Here is a 27,592-nt window from a genome sequence, read left to right on the forward strand (position 1 = left end):
AAACCATTTTGGTAGATTTCTCTGAGCTTTCATTCCTCAGGAATTTCAGTGTCATTTATTATTTGAGAAAAGGCTAGATTTTCAGTTGCTCAGAGCAATCAATGACATATAAGAGACTGGGTGAATTGCAAAATTGTAACTATGAACCAAGGATTTAGGTTGTATATAGGTAATCAGTAAATGCTTCCAAATAGCACTTTCAAACTTTTACAATATTATGTATCCAATTAAACAGAAGTTAAGTTGGCTGTCGAGGTGAGTGACAAGAACCTTTTTCCACAGCATTTGCCTGTGTACCCTCCAGTCTATCCTAACAGGACTACTTTAGGTGTCCAAAAACAGCTCCTGCTTCTCTGTCTCTAGGACTATGTTCACCTCTGGAATGTACCTTTTTAACAGCTATATTGGGGTATAATTGATACACAAAAACACTTCACATATTTAATGTATATAATTTGGTGAGTTTGGTCATATGCATACATATGCATACCCTGAAACCATCACCACAATGAAGGTAATAAACATATCCATTACCTCTAAAAGTTGCTTTATTTTTGTTGTTTGTTTTGTTTTGTTTTGTTTTGTGGTAAGAACACGAAATGAGATTGACCCCTTTATCAAAGGTTTAGCTGCTCTATACAATATTGTTGCTACATTATACAATACTATAGGTGCTATGTTGTATAGCAGATCTCTAGAACTTACTTGTCTGAAACTTTACATCAATTAAACAATCCTTTTCTCCCATTTTTTTTCTTAGTTATCTACAAAACTCTCCCAAATACCGTCTTCTAGAAATAAAACAAAATGAAAAACATTTTCTGGTTCAACCAAATCCTTTTCACTCTTTGTACGATTTGAGTAAACAAATTCTGTCTAGAACTATTTGTTGAATGAATGGCCCCTTCTAATTATTTTTGTATGTTCTTTTTTTCTTTCTTTCTTTATTCCTTTTTAATTAAAATTATTGTGGTGATTTAATGATCCCATAGTGAGCTTTTAGAACGAGAAGGTCTTGTCACCTCTATGTCTTTCTCTAGGTCCATAATCCCTGAAGATGTCAAATTGGCTATCAACAAACAATCATATCACTGAAAATGGCACAAATGACCTATGTTATGTTTCTGTTCTGGCTAAGACTGCTAGGGCTATCCCAAAGCTGGGGAAGTTCACTCTGAGCCCTTGTAGGATAAGTCTTTGAGAGGCTTCAAGGCTGAAAATAAACATCCCCTGTGTTCTCCTGTAGCACTTTAGACTGACTTACCACATCCTTGCTGACTCCCTGCTCTCTGAGTCACCCACACATGAAAGGGGAGCTTTTGTCCTAGCATCTTAAAAATCCTCCACTTGGAAAAAAGAGCCTATTCTCTCTGGAGGATAAAAGTGAAATTGCAACTCTGTGAAATGTGTCTGCCGCCAGGTGCAGGCTCTGCAGGAGTCAGCTCTGGGACAGACTCAAATCTCTCTCGATCAATAGCTACATCTGAATTTTTCTTTCCAAAGTGTCTGAAATTGAGCCGACCAAAGCAGTTCAGAAACCTAACCCATGTAACTTGGGTCACACAATGTGCCTTTCAGTCACTGACATCATTTCTTATTATGGACAAATAAGGCAAAGGCCCAGTTTGCTGTAGATAAAGATAAGTGACTCAAACCAAAAGGGCCCAGTTCTGTTCATAAAACAATTATTCTTAGCACAGCGTAGGCCACTAATTATCCTAAGTTCTGACCCCCACTCTGTCTGCACATGTAGCTTTGTAAAAGTCCCTTATCGTCTGTGGATCTGTAGTTTCCTGTAATGTAACAGGACATTAACAATATCAGCAACCCACCCACTGTTGAAAATACTGCCTGACACATAGTAGGCTTACGATAAACATTTATTGAATGAATGACTGAATGGAAATTGACTGAAGAATAATGGATCCAGCTCTTAACAGCTCTTGAGCTCAGAGGAAGGGCACTCTGTAAATAAAGACCCAAGGCTATTAGCATTGATTGGCTGTTGTTCAATCCCATCTTGGGTATAATATAAACTTCTAAATACAGTCTGTACACTTAGAGGCTCAAAGAAACTCTAGAGACTGCATTTACGTTCCATGGAAATGACTGCTAAAATAATAATAATGATAATGATAATAATAACCTCTTTTATATGAGTTCTTTCAGCTTGCAAAGCATTTTCACATCCATTATCACATTAACTCTTCCCAACAGCCCTGAGAAAAAGATCTCATCATCCTCAGGTTGAAGATATCGGACTCAGAAAAGTGACGTGACTTGTCTAAAGTCATACAGCTGGTAAGGAACAGAACAGGCTCTCAAGATTAACTCTTCCTAGGAGAGATGCCCAGGCAGCATTTTTTCTATGACATGGCACCTACCCTTAAATGGGTTTCTTTTTAAAGAAACAAGAATAATTCCGCCAAAACAGTTTAGTTTTTGATTTAACAAGTGTCAATTATAACTCTGTATATAATATCTCACTACTAAATGGATTCTTGTTAATCTTGCTTCAGAAGAGGCATTATGTTGCCTTTAAATTACAGAGAGTTGGTGTTAAAAGGGGCCTTTGATTTCAGTCATCCCTTTATTCATTCAGCTTTTTATTGAGCTCTTACTTCACTGTGAAGTAAATGTCTGGAGAGGAGACCTGGTGACATGGTGATATGTTTGTCATCAATGATCTTTGTCAAGCAACAGCATAGGATATGTAACAAACAACTATAATACAAGGTGGAAATTGTTAGGCATCATCTGTACAGCAAACAAGTGACTGGGAGGTTAAGAAAGAGTGCCAACTTCCAGTTAGGGAGTTCAGGGAAAGTTTCATAGATTTCAGGGAGAATTCAAATAATGCAGAGAACAGATCAAGGAGAGAGGGGCTTAGAGAAGCAGAAGCAGAGTCAGGTTGCATCATGGGCAAGAGAGAGAAGTTGGGTTTTGTAGAGCAGAGGAGTGGTCTTAGAGAAGGCCAGAACCACATGGCAGAGGGCCTTGAGTGCAGATTCATTTACAGATGAGGAAAACAAGGCCCAAAGAGGTACGGCCTCCTCTTTTGACCCTGCTCAACTCGTACATTTCTGTAATTGCATCTGCCAATACCCTCCCAATTAACAAGGAAAGCCAGTGTCTTGACTTATAAAAGCTAAAACATGTCTGAGTTATTTTCTCCCCCAAATAACAATACTGTCAAAAGGTAGAAAATGCTATGTAATTCTGACCCACAATAAGCTTTAGAAAGCCTTTGGACATGAGGCAGGTCACAAGTGTCTTTTCTCTGGGAAAGTTCCAGCCGTCTCCACTTGTCTATGGCACCTTGTCTCACACTGAGTTTCCTCACCTCCTTCGGTTTCTCTTTGTGTTCTGGTAAAGCATTTCATTGGCACTGTCACACTTGGTCCCTCTTCACACCACCTGTAACTTCCCAAGCCCCTGCTCTAAGCCTGATGCCAACAAAAACTGAAATCCAAAACAAGATATAAGCAATTGTTCTGCCTACAACTGGTCATAAGTAATGCTCTTTTCTATTGTGAACACACAAGTGTACATGCATTTTCATGATGCTATTGAGCAAGGCATCTCTGAAGCTAGTGAAGTAGTGAGGCAGAGTAGAAAGTACACAGGCTAGGCAGTTAAAGAGTCAGAAGACCCAGTCTGGACCTTTCTTTATTAGATACCAGTTTGCTCTGTGACCTTGGTCAAGTCATTTCCCTTCTCTCTGAACTTCTTTAAAAGAGAATAATAATAGCTAGTTGCCCAGCTTATACTAACAAGTTTGTTGTAAGAATCCAATAAACTCTAAATTGCTAAACAAACTGGTGTCCTGTTATAATTACCATGATTCGTCTCATTATTTGCAGGCTTGGTATTAGCCATAAAAGAGACTTCAGAGATCACACTTCCAAGCCTCTTGTTTTCTAAATAAGGAAACAAGTCTAGAGAGAAGTGACAGGTTGAAGGTCACACTGGAAATTAATATCAAGGTTGAAAGTAAAGTCGTGACTTCTAACTCTCAGCCCAGAAGTCTCCCCACCCAGAACCAAAGGCTGTGCTATCAAGTAACCTCCCAAACAAGGCCCATGTGAGACTTAAAGTCTTTTTAAAATGATATTTTATGTATTGATCCAGAACATGATAAGGAAAGCTATTCATGCCATCAACACTGAAATGAAAATGAAGGAGGCACACAGATCAAGTGATTTGGACAAATTCCAACAAGAAGAGATGAATAAGAAGGATACAGCAGAAAATCAGCTTCTCCCTGGAGGTCAACCTGCTAGAAGAGATAACATCGCCAAATTCTTGCTAGAAATGACTGCATTCAATTGCTGTTTCAGACCACTTCCTCAGAAGCCTATATAACAGATCCATATATTTTGACCTAAAATTTTCATTTTAAGAATTCCATGACCCCACTTGCAGTAATTGAAGTCAGGTAGACTTAAAATTGCCAGTTCTGCACAATTCAGTCCCCTTCCCACCCAGACCCGTTCTGATGGCTTCAGCAACAACTCATTTCCTGGCAACTTTGGGAAACAATAGCTTCTGCTTAGCCTGGCTTTTCTCCCCCTACCACATCATACATAATTTCAGTCCTTATAGAAGATTTACTTTACCACAAACTCTAATTTCCCTGTCTAAAACCTTTGGGGCCACATGAGTTTTAAGAATTCATACTCATCTAAATTTTAGACAAATAACTCAGTACCTTTCTTAATATAATACAAATACCCTGGCAGGATCTGGGGCAGGACCCCGTAATCAAATGATTTAATAATTCTTCAGCAAAACACAGGAATATTCTCAATAAGTGGGATAAGTAAAGAGAATAAACAGCCTCATATCAGGACAGGTCAGGTTTTGCCACCAAGTGAGTTTGCTGCACATTTACAGAAAAATAATTACATTTTGGAGCTTTTTGAATTTTTGAATTGCAGATAAAAAATTGTGGATCTGTACAACTTCTTAGTTTGTGCAACTACTCAGTTAAATTCAACTAACACTGGTATATATTTCCGCATGTTTCTTTAAGAGAGTCATCAATGTTAGTTGAGTTGTACTGAGTTGATTTTTCCTATGGACCTTTCCTGCTTTCATAAGTAAACACTACAGAAAATAAAATAGACATAAGGTGCCATTATTAATAGATACTTTTGCCTCCTCTTTCCTTTCAAAAGCAGCATCTTTGTTATTAGCAGTAAGAGCAAGTACCTGCCTCCATCTAAATCATCAGTGTGACCACTGGACATTGAACAAGTCAGAAGATGAGGGCTAGTATCAAAATGATTGTTGCTATAAACTGAATTGTGTCCCTCCAAAAATCATATGTTGAAGCCATAACCCCCAATGTGACTGCATATGGAGATACAGCTTATAAGGAGCTAATTAGGTTAGATGAGGTTATAAGTGGTGGGGTACTAATCTGATGAAATTAGTACCCTTATAAGTAGAGAGCACAGAGATCTCTCTCTCTCTCTCTCTCTCTCTCTCTCTCTCTCTCTTCCCCATGATGTGAGGACACAGAAGGAAGGTTGTTGTCTGACTACAAGCCAGGAAGAGTCTTCACCAGAAACCAAGTACTGGCACACTGATCTTGAACTTCCCAGCTTCCAAAACTGTGGGGAATAAATTTCTGTTGTTTAAGTCACCCAGTCTGTGGTATTTTGTTATGGCAGCTCAGGCTGACTAATACAATCCTTTTTACAATTTTGCTTCTCACATTGGCTGTCATCTCATGTCTTATATACAGTCATGAGTTTTACTCATAGGAATTTTGTTTGGGGTACACAGAACAATGCCTCGTTATTTGTAGAGCATTTATTGAACTCTAAGCTCAGTGTTAGAGATCTAAATTTTTGACTTGGCTCTGCCACCAACTAGATGTGTAAACCTAGACAGTTCACTTCCTTTCTCTGGGGCTCTAAGAGTTATAAACTGGATAATCTCTAGGTTTCCTTCCTGCAATGACATCCTAAGATACTGAGCATTTAACCACACCTAGTTTCCATGTCCCAGTAATGCTTTTTGGCAAAGCCAAGAAACAACTCAAGAGAATCACTATGCCATTCCTTCTCCCCATCCACCCACAAGACCATTTTTATTGTCCTCATACTTACCTCTAGAGTGTTAGTAAGATCGATGGAACTGTTTGTGTTTCTCAGATGGAAAAGCTTCTCAGGAGTGTGCTTGCAGCTTGATTGTGGTTAAAGCTGCTCCATGAATTGCTGATAACCTCCCTTTCTGAAAAATGTTGGAGTAAATGTAAGTTACAGTAGGGTCAATTTGGGGGTAGGAAGTAATTCTTCCCAAGATGCCCATTTGGCAATAGCCCATGAGATTAGAAGGCAAAGATCAGTGGCATGTTCCCTACATCTAGCTGAGTCCAGGACAGGTCAAGGAAGGAGACACAAAGATATGGAAATAACCTCTTTGGTCAAAAGAGCTTTAGTTCTGCTTTTCTTTCCCCTTGCTTCTGACCAGACATGCCTAATACTATAATTGCCCCTTGAGTCAGCCAGAGGGGTGACTCTACTTCCTTTACCTACCCACTACTTCCTTTGCCTTTCCTACATAACAGCTCCCATGCTGATCTTCAGTTCTTCCCCATTCTCCACCAAATACTTTTATCCCCAAGTCTGATTGCATTGCCTTCTCTCTTCTCCTCATTCTAGCACATCAAAGGGATAGTAATCACATAGAGGAAATGGTATTTTTAACATCTAATCAAAGCTCAAACTGCAATATAGCTGACGTATTATAATTGACATGACCTGCACCATCTTTAAGTTACATTGCCATGTGCCTCCAAAATTTACAAAAGTATTTCTACCAGAGGCTTCCTGTTCTGACTGTGAATCAGAATCACTTAAAAATCTTGTTAAAAATACAGATTTTGAGACCAAATTGCAGATATCCTGAATCAGAACCTACGGGAGTGGTACCTTTGGATCTGCATTTTAACAAGCTCCCCAGTACTGGTGTTGGTTTGTTCCTTACAGATGCAGAGACCTCATGCCTTTAATATTGATGTTAGTATTAATTCTGAATCTTTGCTGCATATAACAAAAATATAATTCTAACTAGTTTAACCAAAAAGGAAGATTTATTTTGTAATGACACTGGAGTAAATCATAAAACACACACAAAAAAAACACAGTTGGGCTCAAGAACAACTAGACAGTCACCTACAGGACCCTTTCTGTCTCACATCTCAACTGGCTTCTGAAAAGCTACTTGGTTTTTCTGTCTCACTCAGCCAGGCTACCTCCTCTCTTCATCGGCAGAATGTGACTATAGTCATTTCCCAAATGCTACATGTTTTCATCCATATATCCAAATAATGTTCTCTGCTCTAAATACAAATTGTTAGGAAGTGAATTTGAACTGGGTGACACCAGGTGTCTCCTCTCCCAAAAGTAAACACATACACATATTCATATTCATATTCATATTCATATTCATATTCTCATTCTCTCTCCCTCTCTCTCTCTCTCACCCATAAACTATGATACAGAATCTATTTAGACATTTCTGAATCTCAGATTTTGTATCGGGTGGTTCCTTTGGCTGGTTACCATGGCTCAGATAAGGTTAACATGGAAGCTTCCTCAGTCACCCTATGCTTAGAGTTTGGTGGGTTTCGGCAGTTCTCAGAAAACTCTGAGAAGCTCCTATAAAGATAATTGCAGGGAGAAGTGCTGTGTGAAAAAACAATGCATGCACATTACAATATATTTCTCTTAGTGCTCATTATGCTGCTTTGTCTCTAATAAATGCTCAATAAACATTCATTAAATAGAGTTCTAGACCAGAAGTAGTCAGAAGATCTGATTCTAAGTGTCAATACCAACATTGACTAGCTATGTAAACATCAAAACTCTACACCATTTTCTTCATCTAAGAGTTGGAAATAATAATATGGCTATTTAGTGGACAGGAAAAAATCAAAATTACACACACTTTTATTTATCTATGAAAGTAAATAAACTATAAATATTAAGCACTATTTTCTTTCTTTTTTCTTTTTTAATATTTTTTTTAATTAAAATATAGCTAACATATAACATTGTATTAGCTTCAGGTATATAGCATAGTTATTCAACATTTATATACCTAAAGAAGCCATCATCATGATAAGTCCCACAACCACTATACAATGCTATCACAATATTATTGACTATATTCCCAATGTTGTACTTACATCTCCATGACTATTTTATAATTAGCAGTTTGTTATTAAGCACTATTTTCAATTATCTAAAATATATGTTTGGATCGAAACCTTCCCATTTATTATTAAAGACTCACATGCTTGATTTAATAAGGTAATTTTTTTATGGGAATGAAAACATAAACCTGGAGTCCACCTTGCTTGGAGATTCTCCCTTTTACCAAAGTTATCTACAATTTAAGTGTCATACTTCAATAGAGCCTACTACTGGGAACAGGGATTGAACTTACTATATGCCAAGCTCCATACTAAGATCTTTATACACATTATTTCACTGAATACACACAACAATCCTTTGAATTAACTATAAATAGTATCTCCATTTTTCATAAAAGGAAGTTGAGTCTTAGAAAGATTGGGTAACTTGCTCAAGAGCACACAGATAAAAGAACCCAAAACCTAGATTCAAACCAAAGTCCCTCAATAAAATGAGTACATCAAAATTTGTCTTTCTTAAAATGTCACAGAAATTTCTACATTACCCAGAAACACATTATTGTTAATAGTCTCCCTATAACTTGCTTTAAGGTATGACTAATTCAATAACATCTTTATAGCTACGCCTTAAAAAATATAACACATTCATTCTCAAGGCTGAAGCATTCTTCATGAATTATTCTCTGAACCTGATTCTAATATATTTTTAATTGAAAGACATTGTGCTTAGACTAAATAGCAAAATCTGTTTGTAAGCCAGCCGTAAATGGTAAGATGACTCCTAAAAAGCCTGTAAACATTCAACTTGTAAATTGCCAAGAAATAAATCTATTAAATTTCAGTCTTAATTTGTATCACTTCTGGGTTTTTGTGCTTCTGGTCTAGCTCTTCTCCTCTCTCCATCTTTTCTTTTTCTTTTCTAAGTAGAATTCAATCCAGATTTTCAAAGAAAATCAAAGTCCTCTGGCATTATACAAACATCATATAATGATATTATGTACCATAAAATCATTAAGTCATAGAATATTAGAGTAAATCTTACTGATTACCTAGTATAACCCACTCAGTTTATGGAGAACAAACTGAGACCCAGAGAGAAAAGGTCATACAGTAAATTACCATTCTTTTCTTAGAGAATTATATACAGAATTTATATAGAAGTCAAGAAAATATGGTTACATTACTAATTACTATAAACCAATTCCCCATTCTTGCCTCAGTTTATCCATGAATGGAATGGAATAGAATAGAATTAATTAGATGATCTCTAAGAAAACTTCCACCTTTAATGTTTTTTTTCTTATTTTTCTCACCCGTAAAGAGATATGCAACTATGTTACACTTAGTTCACATCTTTATCTATATTTTTATTACACTTGAGAATTCATATCCACTATTCCAAGTTAACTCAATATTCAAAATTATGAACTTACTGATAAATAGAATTATTGGTACACTAGTTATCATAATTTTCAACATTAATCTCAAACTCATTATTAACAGAGACCATGAATATTACATGTTCTCGCTTCCAAATAATGTAGCATTTCAGTCTGGTTCCATTGGTAATCAGACACAAAGACAAGCTGTGTTAAATTCTATTTGGTGTAAGTAACAAAATCCCAGCAGACTTAAGCAAAATGTGCATGTATTAGAAGAACACATAAGTATCTTGTAAAATAATTGAACAGCAAAGTTGTAACTGGCTTCAGGAAAAGCTGGAATCAGGAACTTGAAAGTCTCAGAATGCCCTCCACCTTTCTTCAGTTTCTGTTTAAAAATGGCTTCGGTCTTCTCTTAAAATAGACCACTTTTCTCCACACTTTGGAAAACATGACTGCCAGCATCAACAATGTTTTACATACTAACCTTTCAGCTCACAGAGAGACAATGGTCCTATCCTTAGCCTGAAGACTAAAAATCTCAGAGAAAAGTGACTCTGACCTGGTTTGCATCACGAATGCCCAATTCTAAACCAAATAATTGGGATCAATGGTTAGGGTTTGAGGCATTAATGTAATGATTCTCTTAATAAGCAAATTAATGAGAAAAAGGACAGTTAAAGGAAAGGGGTTCTTAGCAGACCAACTCTAGGTTTCTACTCCATCAATAAAGTTATGGATTCCTAAGTATAAGTTTGGTATTTGAAATCAAGGAGAAAGTTATTTTCTAAGATGTCTGGAGTAATTGAAAGATAATAGCATAAGATAATGCTGCAATGAGAAAATTAATGCCTGGATGGAAGTTCAACTTCAAGCACATTTTATTCATATTTTACATGACAATATGCCATGGAGATTGCAATCAGTTTAACCTTTTCTAAACAAAAAATATTAATTCAGTGTTTTGAAAGCACTTCTTTACAGGCAATACATTTTTAATTTATAATGATTGACAATGGTGGAAAAATAAAATTTTTATGTAAATTCATTTTCAACATTTCAGTTTCAAGTGAAGGAACAAATACTTGCATTTATTTCCAAATATATCTATATATACATAAACATATAGATGTGTTTTATCCACTCCTTCAAAGTTTACCTAAGCTTTCTCCTACTTTTTCCAACTTTCTTTTCCTCCTACCCTATTACAGGTGAAATTCTAGCCATTACAAGAAGAGATTGTGGGCTGTTACTGGTACCAGAGCCATTCATGCTTTTCAGTAATACCTAACCCTTTACCTGAGTTGTGTGGGTTAGAATAGCTACAAATTGGCAGTTGTGATCATGTGAACAGGAGATGAGAAGACCGACACTGTTTCCCTCGTGCTAAGAGTGACAGCAGTATTGCTCTCATGGGAGCTTAGTGATGAGAAAGGGAGGTTCACATCATGAATATGTACCAGTTGTTTTGAATTATCATAAAACAAACATGAGATTTGTTTTACTTTTCTGGTAAAGATATTTTTAGAGCAGTTTTAGGTTCACAGCAAAATTGAGAAGAAGGTACAGAGACATCCCATATATTTTCTGCCCACACACGTGCATATTCTCCCCCATTATCAACATCCCCCAACAAAGTGTAACATTTGTTACAATTATTAAATCTATATGGAGACACATTGTCACCTAAAGTTTATAGTATACACTAGGGTTCACTTTTGGTGTTTTACATTCTGTGTGTTTGGACAAATGTATAATGGCATTTATTAACCATTATAGTATCATAACAGAGTATTTTCACTGCCTTAAAAATTATCTGTGATCTTCCTATTCATTTCACCCTCCCCATTAACTCCTGGCAATCACTCTCATAGTTTTCTTTTTTCCCAGAATGTCATAATGTCATATGGTTGGAATCATATAGTGTGTAGCCCTTTCACGTTGGCTTCTTTAGCTTAGTAATATGAATTTACGTTTCCTCCACATCTTTTCATGGTTTTATAGCTCTTTTTGTTTAAGTACTGAATGATATTCCATTGTCTAGATGTACTACAGTTTAACCATTCACCTAGTGAAAGACATCTTGGTTGCTTCCAAGTTTTGACAATTATAAATAAATATCCATATGCAGATTATTGACTGAGCATAAGCTTTTAGGTCCTTTCGGGAAATATCAAGAGTGAAATTGGATCTTAAGAGTATGTTTAGTTTTGCAAGGAACTAGCCAACTGTCTTTCAAAGCAGCCAAGCATTTTCCATTTCCACCAGCAATGAGTGAGAATTCCTGTTGTGCCACATTATTGTCAGCATTTGGTATTGTCTGCATTTGGAATTTGGCCATTCTAATAGGTTTCTAGTAGTGTCCCATTGTTGTTTTAATTTGCATTAGAAAAATAGTTTAAAGACACAGAATAGAGAGCCTCGAAATAGACCCACAAAAATTGTCAACTGATCTTTGACAAAGGATTAAAGACAATACAACGGAGAAAAAATAGCCTTTTCAACAAATGCTGTTGGAACAAGTGGACATCCAAATGCAAAAAAAAAAAAAAAAAAATGAACTAGACATAGACCTTATACACTTCACAAAAAAGTAACTCAAAATGGATCACAGATCTAAATGTTAAATGTAAAACTAAAAATCCCAGAAGATAGCAGAGGAGAAAATCTAGATGGCCTCATGTTTAGTGATAACTTTTGCGATATGACATCAAAAGTACAATCCTACGTCAGGAAGAATTGATAAGCTGGACTGTATTAATATTAAATTTTTCTACTCTGTAAAAGACACAAGAGGATGAAAAAGCAAGCCACGAACTGGGAGAAAATATCTGCAAAAGACATATGAAAAAGGACTGTTACCCAAAATATACAAAGAACTCTTAAAACTCTACAACAAGAAAACAAACCGATTTTAAAAGTGAGCCAAAGACCTTAACAGTACCTCACTAAAGAAGATATTCAGATGGCAAATAAGCATATGAAAAGATGCTCCACAACATATGTTATCAAAGATGAGACTTTTTATTAAAAAAAAAAAAAAAAGAGTCTATGGCCATGCTACCCTGAACATACCCGATCCCATCTGATTTTGGAAGCTAAGCAGGGTCAGGCCTGGATAGTACTTGGATGAGAGACCACCTAGGAAGAGCAGGTGCTGTAGGTGAAAAAATAAAAAATTTAAAAATTTTTACAAAAGAGTACTTGGTTGCTCAATTTTCAAAAACAGGTTGATATGGTTATTAGATTTCTTAGTAATAATTGTAATAAATTAATATTATGTTTCACATTTTAAAGTTAATCTGTTAGAGACATTTATTTTACTTGTAAGATGACTACTTAATAGGAACAGCACCTAAGATGTGTTTTCATTCATGGAGAATATATACAGTTTTGGTACTAGTTGAGTTAATCGAGGAAAATTAATGAGGTCATAGTAGGTTAATTATCAGTTTTTGAGCATGCATAATCGCCCATGACAAACAGTTCATGATTTTAAACAAACTTTTTTCCAACAAATATTTTTATGAAATACATTTAATTATAATAAATATAATCATAAGTGTATAAGCCAACTGTCTTTGGAAATATTAAAATAAAAATTTTAATATTATAGGAAAGTTTATCCCTCCCTTTTAGTAAACTAGTCGAGATATAGACTCCAGTTTTTAATGACTAGATACAAGTAAATATAGGTTTATTTAAATTTTGTGGTAAATGAGGACATGTAAACATTTACCGACCTGCTCCTTATCTAATTAAACATAAGCTAGTAATTATTCTAGCTTCTATTCTCAAAAGCACTTATGTCAACAACTTATCAGGCCCTAAAGTTTCTTGCTTTCAAAAAAAATGACTTGCATCCTAGGGCTTCAACTTTCAATTTAAACAAGGCTAACTCAAAGATATTTTAAGGTTTATAATTATTTTTTTACAGAAATATAGAATTTTACCAGAACTACAGCATGACAGAAATTTTAGAGACCATCTAGCCCAAATCCCTTAATTTTACAGATAAGAAAAAAATACTGGAAAATGGGGAAATCTGCCCAAAATCACAGCACCAGACTTGGAGTTGGGAATCCAGGGCTCTCCTAATTCCCAGCCCTCTGACTCCTAACTTGCTTAGACTTCTTTTAAAATCATGTATCTTTAGGCAAAACACAGCTGAGTAAGATAGGCATCTATCATTTTCATCAGAATATACTAGCTTCACTGGTTGTTAGATTTCTTAAAGAGATATAAACACTGTCCTCAAAGAGAATGTAATCTGACAGAAGAACCCAGGTAGACACATGTGAAGGATGAAATAAAATGTAATTTATTTCCAATTAGTTCGAGTAACAGAAGGAAACAGTGGTGCCCTTTAAGGGATTAAGAAGTACAAACTACCAGTTATAAAATAAATAAGTCACGGGGATGTCATGTACAGCACAGGAAATATTGTCAATAATATAATAACCTCGTATGGTAACAGATGGTTACTAGACTTATTGTGGTGATCACTTTGTAAGCTATATAAAAGTTGAGTCACTATGTTGTACACCTGAAACTAATATAGTATTGTATATCAACTATACTTACTAAATAAATAAAATCCTAAGAAATATACCTATATAAGAACCCCTGCCAACTTTATATCTCTCTTTTAATGAATACCACATGTAGAAAAGGACAGTTACGTTAGCCACAATTTAGAAGAAGAGGAAGGACACGAGATACCAGTGGTTCTGAAAACAACCTAGAAAAGATAAAGCTGGGTCACAAGTATTTGTAAAATATTGATTTTTATGGTGCTATATTGAGGGACACCATGGAACAAACAATGTGACAGTGTGATATCTTTAATATGTCTCAGATGTGTAATCTGACCCACATTTATAAAAATCATTTTAAAATTCTTTCCTAACTGCCATAGGAGATAATACTTTCGATGTCCTTACTTCCCAGGGCTTGATCTTATTTCTTTCTATAATAAATAACAATGCTAAGTGAGAGTCCAGTATTTCAGAGCACTTCAGCCCTCATAGGTCATAATCAGCAGCTTGGTTTAAACAGATCCTAAGCTGCCTGACTTTTATATACATGGAGGGTAGGGAGTTGGTCTGCAGTTTTATCAAGAATTATAACAGGCAAGAACAATGTGTAGACACCAACAAAGATATTTTAAATGTTGATAGAAAAACAGGAAAAAAAAGGAAAATCTGTATGCAGAACAATCTGGGTGGTTAAGCTTTATATCTTCAGATAAATAAAGTTATTTGCAATGAAAGGGAATTATGACTTTCACTTGTTTCTGCATAATTTATTCTATTTTCATATCAAACTTCAGTAGTCCTAATATGTAATAACAATAATTGTTACTGTAGCTGTGATAGCTGTAATGGCAGCCAGTGAATAAAGGAAATCCAATAGGATGCTCAGTTCTCACTAGGTGATAAAACAAATTCATGTCAGATTATACTAACCCATTAGGAGAATTCAAAAAAGGTCCTATCACATGCAATTTGGATAGTTTAATAAACAATATCTAAAACACTGAAAATGTGACAACTTTCTGATCTTTGACTTAAGCCAAGTATAAAGAATTAAATCATAAGACCTAAAAGTAGTTCTCAAGGAGCCAATAACAAAGTCAAGTGTCCTAACTAGTTTGAGACTTAGAGCATGCTTTCCTCCTCTTTTGTGGGTATGCGCATTTTGGTACTCTAGTAAGTGATAATATTGTCATGGCATATTAAAAAAAATTGAAAGTTATTTTGGAGATTCTCTAAAGAGAAATAAAATATTAGGAATATATTAAATATTTAATTTAATAAAATTTATAAATAAAATATTTTTAAAAATTCTAAGAGAAAATTGAAATCTTGTTAATAGACTAAAATTGTTAATTCAGGTTTTATGCTAAAATGACCGTCAGCCAGTTCCTGACAAGACTTCTTAATGATGAGCTCTTTAAATTCTTGATAGTCATTGTTGATGAGAAACAATTCACAAAAGTAGATGATAAAAAATTTAAAGCCATTGTTGTTTTTTACAACCATCTAAATATTTAAAACAGTTGAAATTACATTTAAAGAATCTAAAAACTCTTCCTTAGCTTCCCTGATCAAATGTAATAGTGAATTTTCTTATGACTTGTAGGTGGGGTTTGAATAAAATAATTTTTTTTATATCAAATATTTCAAAATACTGATAATTCTTTTACTTGTGGGTGGTATTTGCAGTGTTAGAGTAGTCACATACTAAAGCCAGCTCAGACTCCAAGTGATACCAAGTAAGAGGGAAGGACGCAAGTGTTGAGACATTGAAAAATACTGGATCCTTCAATACTTAAACTGGAGAGTTTTGAGATGTCTAAAGCCGTGAGGAGAACAAAGAACAAAGGTTGTCTGATGAGCTGGCAAATTTTGTCTTTCCTGGTAAAGTCTCTCCACTCCACCTCAATGTCCCTGCCTTGCAATGTTGTAGCAGAGTGAGGGCTTGTATGGGTTATTTCCCTTGAGACTTTCTGGCTTCAAACAGATAATAAAATCTTTCAATTTTCTGCAAATCAAGCTAGTCTTCATTCTCTTAAGAACTCCAAAGAGCCATGAAAATCAGTAATATTGATAAAGGGGGTTCATAGACCTTATCTTTTGAGTATATTAGCAAAGATAGTATGCTTTAGAGGGGAGATATACCAATAGAATTTGACAGTTCTGTATTCCCCACTTCCTCATGTGGATATTACACTACAGCTCAACCAAACAGCTCACCACTGCCCAGATGTTCAATATGAACTCTAAACTCTCTCTATTCTTTCTCTTACTACTCATTCTCTAAGGCCTAGTATCAGTGTCACCCAGATACGATGCCCTCCTCACCACTACCTCTGCACCCTGGTAGTCACTGTTCTTGAATATCTACAGCATTTTGTGCATTTCTTCAAGGAACTTAATACATTATACTTAATTACGTGTTTGTATGCCTTCAGTCTTAATGCCACATTGAGCAGAAAACTTATCATACCCTTCAAGGGCCTGTCAGTACACAGGAAACATTCGATAGAAAAGTAAATACTATGTTCTCTATTTAACTGTCACAAACTCAACTCTCATGTCTAGCTGGGTTACAGTTCTGCCCCCAGACTATACTGGTATATATTTCCTTGATCCTGACATTCTCACACTTTTCAACTCTGGTCTTCTGGTCTTCCTCTCATGCTGGAGCTACCCCACAGCTCCAGGTCCACCCAATTACTGCCAAGTAGATGGCAACTGCTACTCTGCTGCCCCCTAGGGGATCTTGGCCAACAAAGATGGGCTTTGTTCTACTAGTGATGTAATGAATTTTATCAAGGGAAGCATTCAAGTGGTCATGGATCTATGAGAATAAAATGATATTTGTTTCTGCAAACGCCCGAAAACAATAGATACAATGGTAAGTTAAGCCTCAGGGTTTAAACTGTTTTCCATAATATGGAGCTATATCTCTAAGCATCTCAGACTCTACAGATTGTATTGCAATAAACTGGTGTCAGTTGGGCTTCCTCACTATCTGGCCATTTTCTTTCTGGTTGATATTCAATATTTTAAAATAATTTCAAAAATTCTTGAGATTTATAAAAATTAAACAGAAAGTAAGACTCAAAATGTTTAGTGAATGACAATTGTCCACCAAAAAAAATCAAAAACAAATGCAACAAAAATTCTTCGATATAAATTTAAAACAATTAAATATGAATTTGCAGATATGAAAGAATATTTCAATTTAGAAATTTAAAAACCCAGAAGTAAACAAAAAACAAGAAGATTGTGAAACAAAAGTGGGCTAAAGCTAGGAAAGATAAGAAAAGACAAAATCTCAAATTAACATCACATTACAAGGTACCCCAAAAAATAGATTAAATTGAAAACATATTAAAAAGTTATTAGACAATTAGATTTTTTAAATTATACCATTTACAACAGCATCAAAAAGTCTAACACCTATGAATAAATTTAATAAAATATGTGCAAGATCTCTAACTTAAAACTACAAAATATGGCTGAAAGGAATTAAAGAACACTTTGTAAGTGCACAGCTGTACTATACTTACAGATTGGAAGATACAATGCTCTTATTTGCATCTTCTCTCCAAATTATTAAATGTCCTTCTCCTCAAATTAATCTGTAGATTAACACCATCCCAATCAATCCCAGCAAGCTGTGTGTGTGTGTGTGTGTGTGTGTGTGTGTGAAAATTGATTACATCTGATTCCAAAATTTATATGGAAATACAGAAAACTAGAATAGGTTTTACTTTTTATTATTATTTATTATTGTTTGTGCCTACAGCACCTTATCTTCCTAGGTGGTCTCCCATCTGAGTACTAACCAGGCCCAAACCTGCTTAGCTTCCAAGATCAGACATTGGGCTTGTTCAGGGTGGCATGGCAGTAGACAATGATTTGTGGCTCCATTGAAGCATGTACCCAGGGCCTTCTGCATGTAAAGCAGACATACTAATCACTATACTATGGACCTACATCCTAGAATAAGTTTTAAAGAAGAACAACAAATGTAAAAGATTTACACCTCCAGATTCCAGCCACAGTAATTAAGACGGTGTGGCATTGTGTACAAGGATAGAAATAAACCATAAAAAAAGAATAAAGTATCCAGAAATGTGTGTGTGGAAAGTGGGGATTGTTACTTGGTTTTCAACAAAGGTACCTTTAATAAATGGTTCTGGGTCAATTGGATAGTCCTACAGAAAAAAAAAAAAAACTTTCTAATTCACACACAAGTTTTAATCTGAGATAGATTATAAATCTTAATAGCAAAAGATTAAACAATAGAGTTTCTAGAGAAAACAAAAGAATATGTTCAGGATATTTGGGGTAGGCAAAGATTTTTTAACAGACTGCAAGTAACAATAATCATAAAAAAAAACTTGAGAAACTGGACTTTGTCATAATTACGTTTTTGTTCATCAAAGACATTATCAGAAGTGTTAAAAGACAAGATATGGACTGAGAAAGATGTTTGCATTTATATAATAAAGGACTTATTTCTGGAATATGTAGATAATGCCTACATATTAATGAGGAAATATTTAAAAATTCAATTTCAAAAATGGGCAAATAACCTGAACAATTTCCAAAGAAGATACACAAATATCAGCATTAGAAAAATTATTCAGCATCATTAGTTATTAGAAATTTAAATTATATGGCAATGAGATGCCAATATAGATCCATCCAAATGACCACAAATAAAACGTCTAGCAATATTATGTACTGGCAAGGATGTGGAAAAACTGGAAATCTCATGTATTGTTGGTAGAAGTACAAGCTGGCAAACACTTTAAGTAACTGTTTGGAATTATTTACTATCATCTAAATCAGAAATTCTATTTCTAGACATATACCCAAGAGGAGCAAGAGCATATGTCCAATAAGAAAACACATACACAATTACTTTATACCTTAATAGGAGCTTTATACCTAACCATGAAAAACTGTCACAAACAAGCAAAATTTGGAAACAACCCAAATATTTCTAAATGGATTGTAGACATAAATTTGAAAAGAAAAAAATATAAGCCTTTTAGAAGATAATATGGGAGAATGGTTTCAACCATCAGGTAAGGAAGAAATTTCTAAACAGGATGAAAAGATTGATACATTTTATAAGAAGATAAAATTAATTTCTGCTTATCAAAAGATATGACTAAAAGAATATAAAAACAAGTCACAGAGTAAGAAGAGATATTTAAAACATTTATAACTAACAATTCTACTCCTGGATTTATGTCCAAAATAAATGTGGGTATATGAGTACCAGGAGGCATGAATAAGACCATTCTTTACAGTACTTTATATAATAACTAAAAACTGGAAATGAGTAAAATATCTGCCATCAGTAAATAGTTAAATTAGTAGCGGTATATTTGTGTAATGAAATGTCAGATAGCACTGGCAATTCACAAACTATAGCTTCCTAAAACAACGTGGATAAATTTTATAGAGTGAAAGAAATTGGACACCAAAGAATGATTCCATATGTACACAATTCAAAAACACAGTCAAAATAAACTATATCATTTAAAGGTGCAGTGGCATACAGAAAGTTACAAAGAAAAGCAAAGAAGAGTATTATAAAATTTAGAAGAGTTACATTTGTTAGGACAAAAGGGGTTACCATATTTCTTGATCTGGATGGTAGTTTAAATGGGTATTCACTTTCATAAAAATTGGTTGAAGTTAAGTTATATATTTACACTTTATTAATTTTTCTGAGTGATATTACATTTCACAATAAAGACATCATGAAAATGAACTCTGTTTTCATTATCTACCTAAAATTACATGCTTACTCTTGGAAGTATTATCTCATTCACTTAAAGACTATAATCCCAAAGGTATGAAATAATTTTAAAGTTTTCCTTTCATTATACAATACAAAATAGAACAGAAAATTACATCTCAATAATAATTATATCTCAATAACATAAAATTACATCTCCCTGCTATTCTCATTACACAGCCTATTTTCTTCCCTTCTCAGGAAAAAAAAAATTACAGATAACAAATTGAGATAAAATTGGACATAGCTAGAAAATTAGAAAGATAAAACAGGATGTTGTCATGAAAAAGCAACTCTTAGACTGCCAGGACCCAAATGCTGAGTTGCAAGGCTGACACAATAGCTCTTTCTAGCTTATATTTAAAAAGGAAGGATAGGGGTCATTGCCAGACATAGCGAAAGAACTATCCAGTTACAAGATAATTCTAATGGAAGTTTAGTCACTATATAATTTAAGCCCCAACAATTAGATCACCAGTCCCTGTAGTAGAAACTATGTAAATGAAAAACTACTTTTTTTTTTTTAATTTGGAGAAGGAACCTGGATCTATGCCTGCTGTTTCACAGACTGGCTCCCACACAAAAGGGCAAGAAAAGACTAGAAGAAAGGGGCAGACAGACCACTCCAGATTTGTAGGTGGCAGGTTTGATAAGCAAAGGAACTTATATACAAGGCTTATCTTGGGTGCCACAATGAGAGTACATCTCCACACCTACTCGCCAGAATCTAAAAAGTTTAGATCTAGGCTGTAACGGGCTTCAGTCACATATACTGTCCAGATGTCTCAATAATGTGTTACCCTCTCAAGGTCACGTCCTTGAAATCAGCAACTACTGTGGGAATGGTGGGAAAACTGCTCGCTCCAAGGACCGGAGGTGAGGAGCCTCCTATTTCCTGATTGCCCAACTGGAGGTTACATCATCCAGATGACCTCCTCCAACAATGCCTTTGAGCTTCTGCTCACTAGCCCTCTGGCCTAGAAAAAAATCATTCAGTTAAAGCCTCAGTTTTCTCAATTGTAAAATGATGGACTCAATCTTTGCCCTAACTATCCCAGAAGATGTTCTGAGAAGCAACTGAAGAAATAGTTGTAATATCTTATACATATGTATACAATTATGTACATCTTATAGATAAGAAAAGGATAAACATATGTAAGGGATTTGTGTGAGTTTCATAAGCTCCAAAAAGGTTATTTCACATGTGTAAAGTGAGCAGTGGGGAACCTACATGGTATTTCTTCAAACAATTCAAACACTAACCCAGTGAATCACTGGCATTAATAGTATTGTATAACAGCCCTCGGGTATGCTGGGTGGCATAGAGATAAGACGGACAAATGTTGCTCCAGCAGTTATAGTGGGGACTCACATAGAAAACTGATCAATGATTCATTTTAGGATTATAGCAGTCAACCTTCTATAATTAGTTTAAGGAGTGAAACGTCAAACGAAGGACTTGTCAAAAGAACTTAAAATCAGATTACTTTTCCAGTGTAATCATTATTTAATATCAGAACATTTGCCAATTTATTCAGAGAATTCCTGGCCCTTCCATACTTTCCCATTGCAAATAACTGGCTTGAGAAGAATTCATTTCATTCAGAAGCAAAGAACATGTCTTATCTCAGTACCCTCAACCCAGCGCAGTGCCTGGCATTTGAAGTTTATTACATGACTCAATTAAGTGGACGGTTTTGTCTTTCTTATATGTTGTAATATCTACTAAAATCTTAAAAAATGCAAATGTAGCCCTCCCACAACATGCCATCAGTCCTAGTTTGTTTTACTAAAATTTCTTTAAATATTCAAGGAATAGATAATTCTTAACATCTAAACTATTTAATATTTAATGGCAATCTTTTCAATTAATTTCGCAAGGCCATTTGGACATTAAAATTAACAAACTATATAATGGAATAAGAGTAGAAATCACATTTGCAGTAGTGGGAAATGTGAAGATAATCAGAAAACTTTACAAATATACTGACATAATGGAAATGAAATCCATGTTTTTGAAAGGGACCGCAAGGGTGTAAAATATCAATTAATCAATTTAACTAAAAAATAGCTGGAATAGCAAAGACAAGTTTTGGAAACATAGAGTGAGATAAACTCATTTTTCTTATAATAAAACACATATTCAAGATACAATAATTAAAACACTGTGGATCTGAACCAGAAACAGAACAACAGATGATTAGAATAGAATAGTACCTGGAACTCCCAAAAGTCTACTGAAGAATTTAATACATTTTGTGGTATTGAAGAACAGTGGGGAAAGGACAGATATAAACAAATAGTAGGGGGAAAATAGACTAACCATTCATACAAATAAATGAATTAGACATTTAAATTAAACCTTAAATAAATATAAACTCCAGCAGGATTAGGAAATTAAATATTTCTTAAATGTCTAAAATAGAACATGAAAATGAAATACATGCAAACATGCTTATAATCAAAGACCTATTTCTAAGAATAACTTTAAAATCAATAATCATAAAGATAGGTTTTAGGTAAAAATCTCAATATTTTTGTATATAACAAGAATAAACAGCTGAAGCGTTGTAAAATGGTAAAGGTATTTTTGCTTGCTTTTTTTTTTTTTAATAATCAATTGAAAAAGCAACAACTAAAGTGAGAAACAAACAAAAATCCTTTCTGAGACAGAACTAGGAAACACCCATATCCGCAAAGTCATATCTATCTGAGGAAGAACTGCAAGGATGGTAAAACCTGGACCAGACAAAGGAGGACATGGAGGAAGAATGTTCATTATAGAGCCCAGGTGAAAGCAGCTGATCAGTTGCCTCTAAAATATGAGGTACGTGAACGGGGCAAAATCAATGAAGTTTTGTTTGGAGGTGAGGAAGTGACACCTCGGAGACACATTAAATCCCTTCCAACACCATGAAGAGGCAAAGGAATTATGGATAAGTAGGAAAAAAGCAAAAGAAACTTTCAAACATGCTATGATGGCTACCCTATGACAGGGTAAAAAAGAATCTGTGATGGGCAGAAACTCTGCAGTTGCTAAGTTTTCTCATTTAAAGTTTAGAACAGGACTTAACCCCTTACAACTATACATCCTGTTTTACATGGGGCTTCATTCTGTACCAGAGAGAATTCCTGGCCCTTCCATACTTTCCTGTTGCAAATAACTGGCTTGAGAAGAATTCATTTCATTCAAAAACTAAGATACTTGCCATGGATTGGCACTGCATGATGAAGTTTTAATTTTACCAAAATTTCCTGAAAGAGATACGCATCCACCAGTGAGACAGGGGGTGGGCATAAACAACATCTTTCATGATATTCCCCCAAAGCCATTTGTGCCAAACCATCAGTAGTAGTAGGATCTGCATGAGATAATTGTTGTAAGTATATCCCACCACTATATCCTAAAAGCTTTTGAAACTAAAAAATTACCAATAAGTGCTCGACCATAAGAAGAGAAAACACCATCCTGATGAGAAAACAGTATAGATTGTTCTGAAAAATACCAATGGGAGAAACTTTCACAAGGTCAGAATTCTGGTAAATACAAAAAAGTCACATGGATTGAAAAGTGTTAAGGCTGTCTGGGCCCCTGAAAATCTCAGAAACAACCACTAAGTCGTTTTTTCTGGAAGGATAAAGCCCTATCTTGAGGGGAAAACACTGGAAACAAAAATAAATTGAACAGAGTAAGGACAGTGAAGACAAAAAAGAGGAAGGGCTCTGAGGAAGCAGAATCCAGGAAGCACCGTCTGAAGCAGAGAGCACCAATAAGAAAATAAGGCCTGTAGAAGGGGAGGCTGGAACACAGTTAAAAGGCAGAAAATGTTATTGAATTCAAACTGGCTCTAGAATCCAACAAGACTACACAGAGGCCATATTTAAAATTTTTAAAGACAAAAACAAAGAAGGGAGTCACTGAGCTCTGAAGCTAGGAAAGATACCCTCCTTCATCCTTCCCACCCAACAGGAAACTCCTTCTAATAGCCCAGAAAAACTCACCTTATTTAAGCATAGGAAACACACACACGCAAAAATACAATTTAACCCTATATAATACAAATTATAAGAAAAAATTATTTAATGAAAAATAATTACAGAGAGTCTCTTGGGTGGGGGGTGGGCCCAGAGGGGCATATGTCAGAGCTCAAGTGGGATGAGGTATCCACATTGGGAAGTGGGAGTAGCAAAGAGGTGGCAGAAGGAACAAAAGATTAGTTTTAAGCAGAGAAATTGACCAAATATATAAATAAATTAAGGCCAGGTTTCTCAGAGGATAGATACAATATGAAAAGATGAAAAGGGAGGACACTAAAATGAACCCTGGGGAAGTGAACTGGAAATGGAGGTGTTGGAACGACCTCATGGTTTTGAAAATATACATGGATATAGAAATAAATATAAGCGTGTGTGAGTGTATACCCTAGTTCTCTCCACTGAGAGGGACTAGGATAAGTGACATACCAGCAGCAATTAGCACACCCAGAACTCAGATCCTGGTTTCTAAAAGCCATTTTCTACTAAAAGGAACCAGAATTCCTTGTGGGGGAAAAAAGGAATGATTCCAAGCCTGGAAAAATAGGGCAAGTAGAAGATGACCCTGGTACATCTTTTTGTGCATGAAAATAAAGAAATGCTCAAAGAATGAAAGGGTCAAGAGGAAACAGAAGCCATCTTTAAGGGACTCCCACTGACCAAATCTGAGACAATTCAAACATCAAAATAAACAACAATAATAATAAATTATAAGACATTAAATTTAAAAATCTGCAAGGCCATCCTAACTTAAATAAATGAATTAAGCAATAATATGTTGAGGAATAGGATAGTTACATAGTTTGAAAGTACTTACAAAATACTTAGAAAAAAATTAACTTTATAGTACAGAAACCTAGCAGACATTTTAATCAGTGGCAAAATTATCATTGCCAGTAACAGAAAAATCTAAATAATGCACCACAGGATGAAATATATTAAAAACAGCATAGGTTTTGTGTTTTTACATCCAATAATGCAAAAATTAATTCTAAACCTGCAGGAAAACTGATAAATGTAAACTGAGGGGACATTCTACAAATTAACTAGCTAATAATATTCAAAAGTCTCTCAAGGTTTTAAAAGCTAAGGACAAACTGAGAAGTGGTTCTAGATAGCTAAGGATACTAAAGAAATATGACTACTAAATGCAGTGTTAGAATCTGGACTGAATCCTTTTGCTGTAAAAAAACATTACTAGGGATATTGGCCAAACTTAAATAAAGTCTGAGGATTAGATAGTAATAATACATCAATGTCAATTCTCTAATTTTGACAGTAGTGTTATGGTTATGTAGGAAAATTTCTTTGTCAGTAGGAAATATCCATAAGTATTTGGTGGTGATGAGACATTATATCTACAATGTACTCTCAGAAGATTCCGGGAAAAATGTCTCTGTATTTTACTTTCATATTTTCTATAAGTTTGACATTGTTTCAAAAAAAAAAAAGAGTAAATTAGAAGAAAGATAAGAATAGACACATAGAAAGCAAAGAAAAATTTTAAAACAATAAGGAATAAAAATAAAACAGAAAAAAAAAAGATTTTAAAATAATGACATATGAAAGACCAGAAAAGAAAATGGAATATGGGTAGTAATAGAATCCCCAAAGGAAAAAAAATAAAAAACAAATACAAATATTTAAAACTGTATCTTAAGAAAGCTTTCTAAAATTAAAAAAAAAAAAAGTTTGGAATATGTATGCTGAAGTGAAACTCTAAGGAACTGATAAATATTTTGCAGAATGGTCAAACCAAAACCTATCCTAATGTGGAACTTCAAGGCTAGAGAAATTTTTTTGAAAAAATGGGAGGGGTAGTCTAAACAGAAGACAAATGATAGTGGGAGTAAAATCAATAGTCAATTTAAAAACAAGACGTAAGTTTGAACGGTTATCATTGGCTCTTGACCAGTTCATAGGTGTTATCATTACTGCTCAGTTATTTATCTGAGGAATCGGCACAGAGTTTGAGGTCACTAAAGATTAGTCAAGTGAGAATATTTTCAAAGAAGTTAAGAAAAACACCACTTCTGTACAACCTGAAGTAGAATCTACCAAGATGTGTCATAACTGATGGCGACAAAAATATGAGTGGAGTGGAACAAAAGCTTAGATTGACAAATTTACAAAACTTACAATATTTAAACCTACTATTCGTTGTACTATCAGCAGGTACTCTTGAGGACAATAGTTAAATTAATCACGTGTTATAAATACAGTGGCATCAACATTGAACTTCATGTGCTCTTATAGTGCTAACCATTGACAATTCTGAGAATTTTCATTTGGAAATAGAAGTTCTATAGCCTTTATTGCTCAACCAGACAGAAAGTTAATAACAGCACTGGTAAACATTTTTTGACTTTTTGGGGCAGAGGCCTGAGATTAAAATTTTTCTAAATATTACTCAGCCATTAAAAAAAATGGAATCCTACCATTTGCAATAGCATGGATGGACCTAGAGGTTATTATGCTGAATGAAATAAGTCAGACAGAGATAAATACCATATGATTTCACTTATATGTGGAATCTAAGGAATAAAAAGAACAAACTAATAAAAAACAAACACAAATATAGAGGAATATAGAGAACAATCTGGTGACGGCCAGAGGGAAGGGAGGTTGTGGGGCTGGGAGAATGGGGTGAAAGGTTAAAGAAGTACAAATTAGCAGTTGAGAGATAGTCAAAGGGATGGGGAGCACAGGATAGGGAATGCAGTTAGCATTAATGTAATGGCTAGGTGGAGAGCCACAGGAGAGAAAGAGCAATTGGCGGGGGAGGGGGGGTGTCGTTTTATAAACTATACAAATGACTAACCAATGTATTGTATACTCGAAACTAATAAAATAAGATTAAAGATTTTTTTTCTGAATGAGAAAAACTGCCCTCAACAGCCATCGTTAAACATTGAATGGCTTTGGAAATTAGCTGTTGCTACAAACTTGAAAATGCATCTTCAACTCAACAAAAAAATAACAGGACAAAACACTGCTTATATGTGAAACTTATTCAGCTGTAAAGTCATTTCAGTGACAACTTCTGTTTGAATCTCAAGTACTGTCAAACTGCTTTGTACACTTCCCATGCTGTCAAAATTTAGAACAAGAAGTGAGATTTCTTTGCCACACAAATTTGCAGATGTATTTTCCAAGTTTAAACTTTAGTTCCAGCAGCATTTTTCAGACCACAATATATAAAAGAATGAACCTCTGTGGATTTCTTATCCTTCATTCCCACATGTCCTCTCCATACTTTCAAGATTCTCCTTCATTCTACAGCACTTTCCCAAACATTTCCATAGTTTTACAAATCCTCTTATCCTTCAAAGATTTCCCTAAACATCCCAACCCCAGATTTTTCTCTAAGCCCAACTTCTATGATAATTACCTTCTCTTTCATTTGACTCTTTCTATATATACCTTTTTCTGTTTACTACAAATCCACCTACACAATCAATATTTCCCCATATACACTGTAAGTTCTCTGAGGGAAAAAGCTACGTCTTAAAGTACAACTCAAAATCCCCTGTTGGCAACACCCGAAACGCTGGAAAATGTTGGTTCATTAACTGCTTAAGCAAGTATTCTGATAGGTACAAACATAAAAGTGATTAAAGAGGACTATGGAAAGACTCATCAACACTGCTCTTACAAATTTAATTCAACCAAC

The 27,592-nt window shown here is 34.8% G+C and overlaps 1 pseudogene; it reads left to right on the forward strand.

The window, feature by feature from the left end:
* Positions 1-12,599: 12,599 nt before the first annotated feature.
* LOC120593148 (uncharacterized) lies at positions 12,600-12,718 on the forward strand (annotated as a pseudogene).
* The last annotated feature ends 14,874 nt before the right edge of the window (positions 12,719-27,592 follow it).

Source organism: Pteropus medius, unplaced genomic scaffold, assembly GCF_902729225.1.
Source record: "Pteropus medius unplaced genomic scaffold, Ma_sr-lr_union100, whole genome shotgun sequence".
Classification (NCBI taxonomy): domain Eukaryota; kingdom Metazoa; phylum Chordata; class Mammalia; order Chiroptera; family Pteropodidae; genus Pteropus; species Pteropus medius.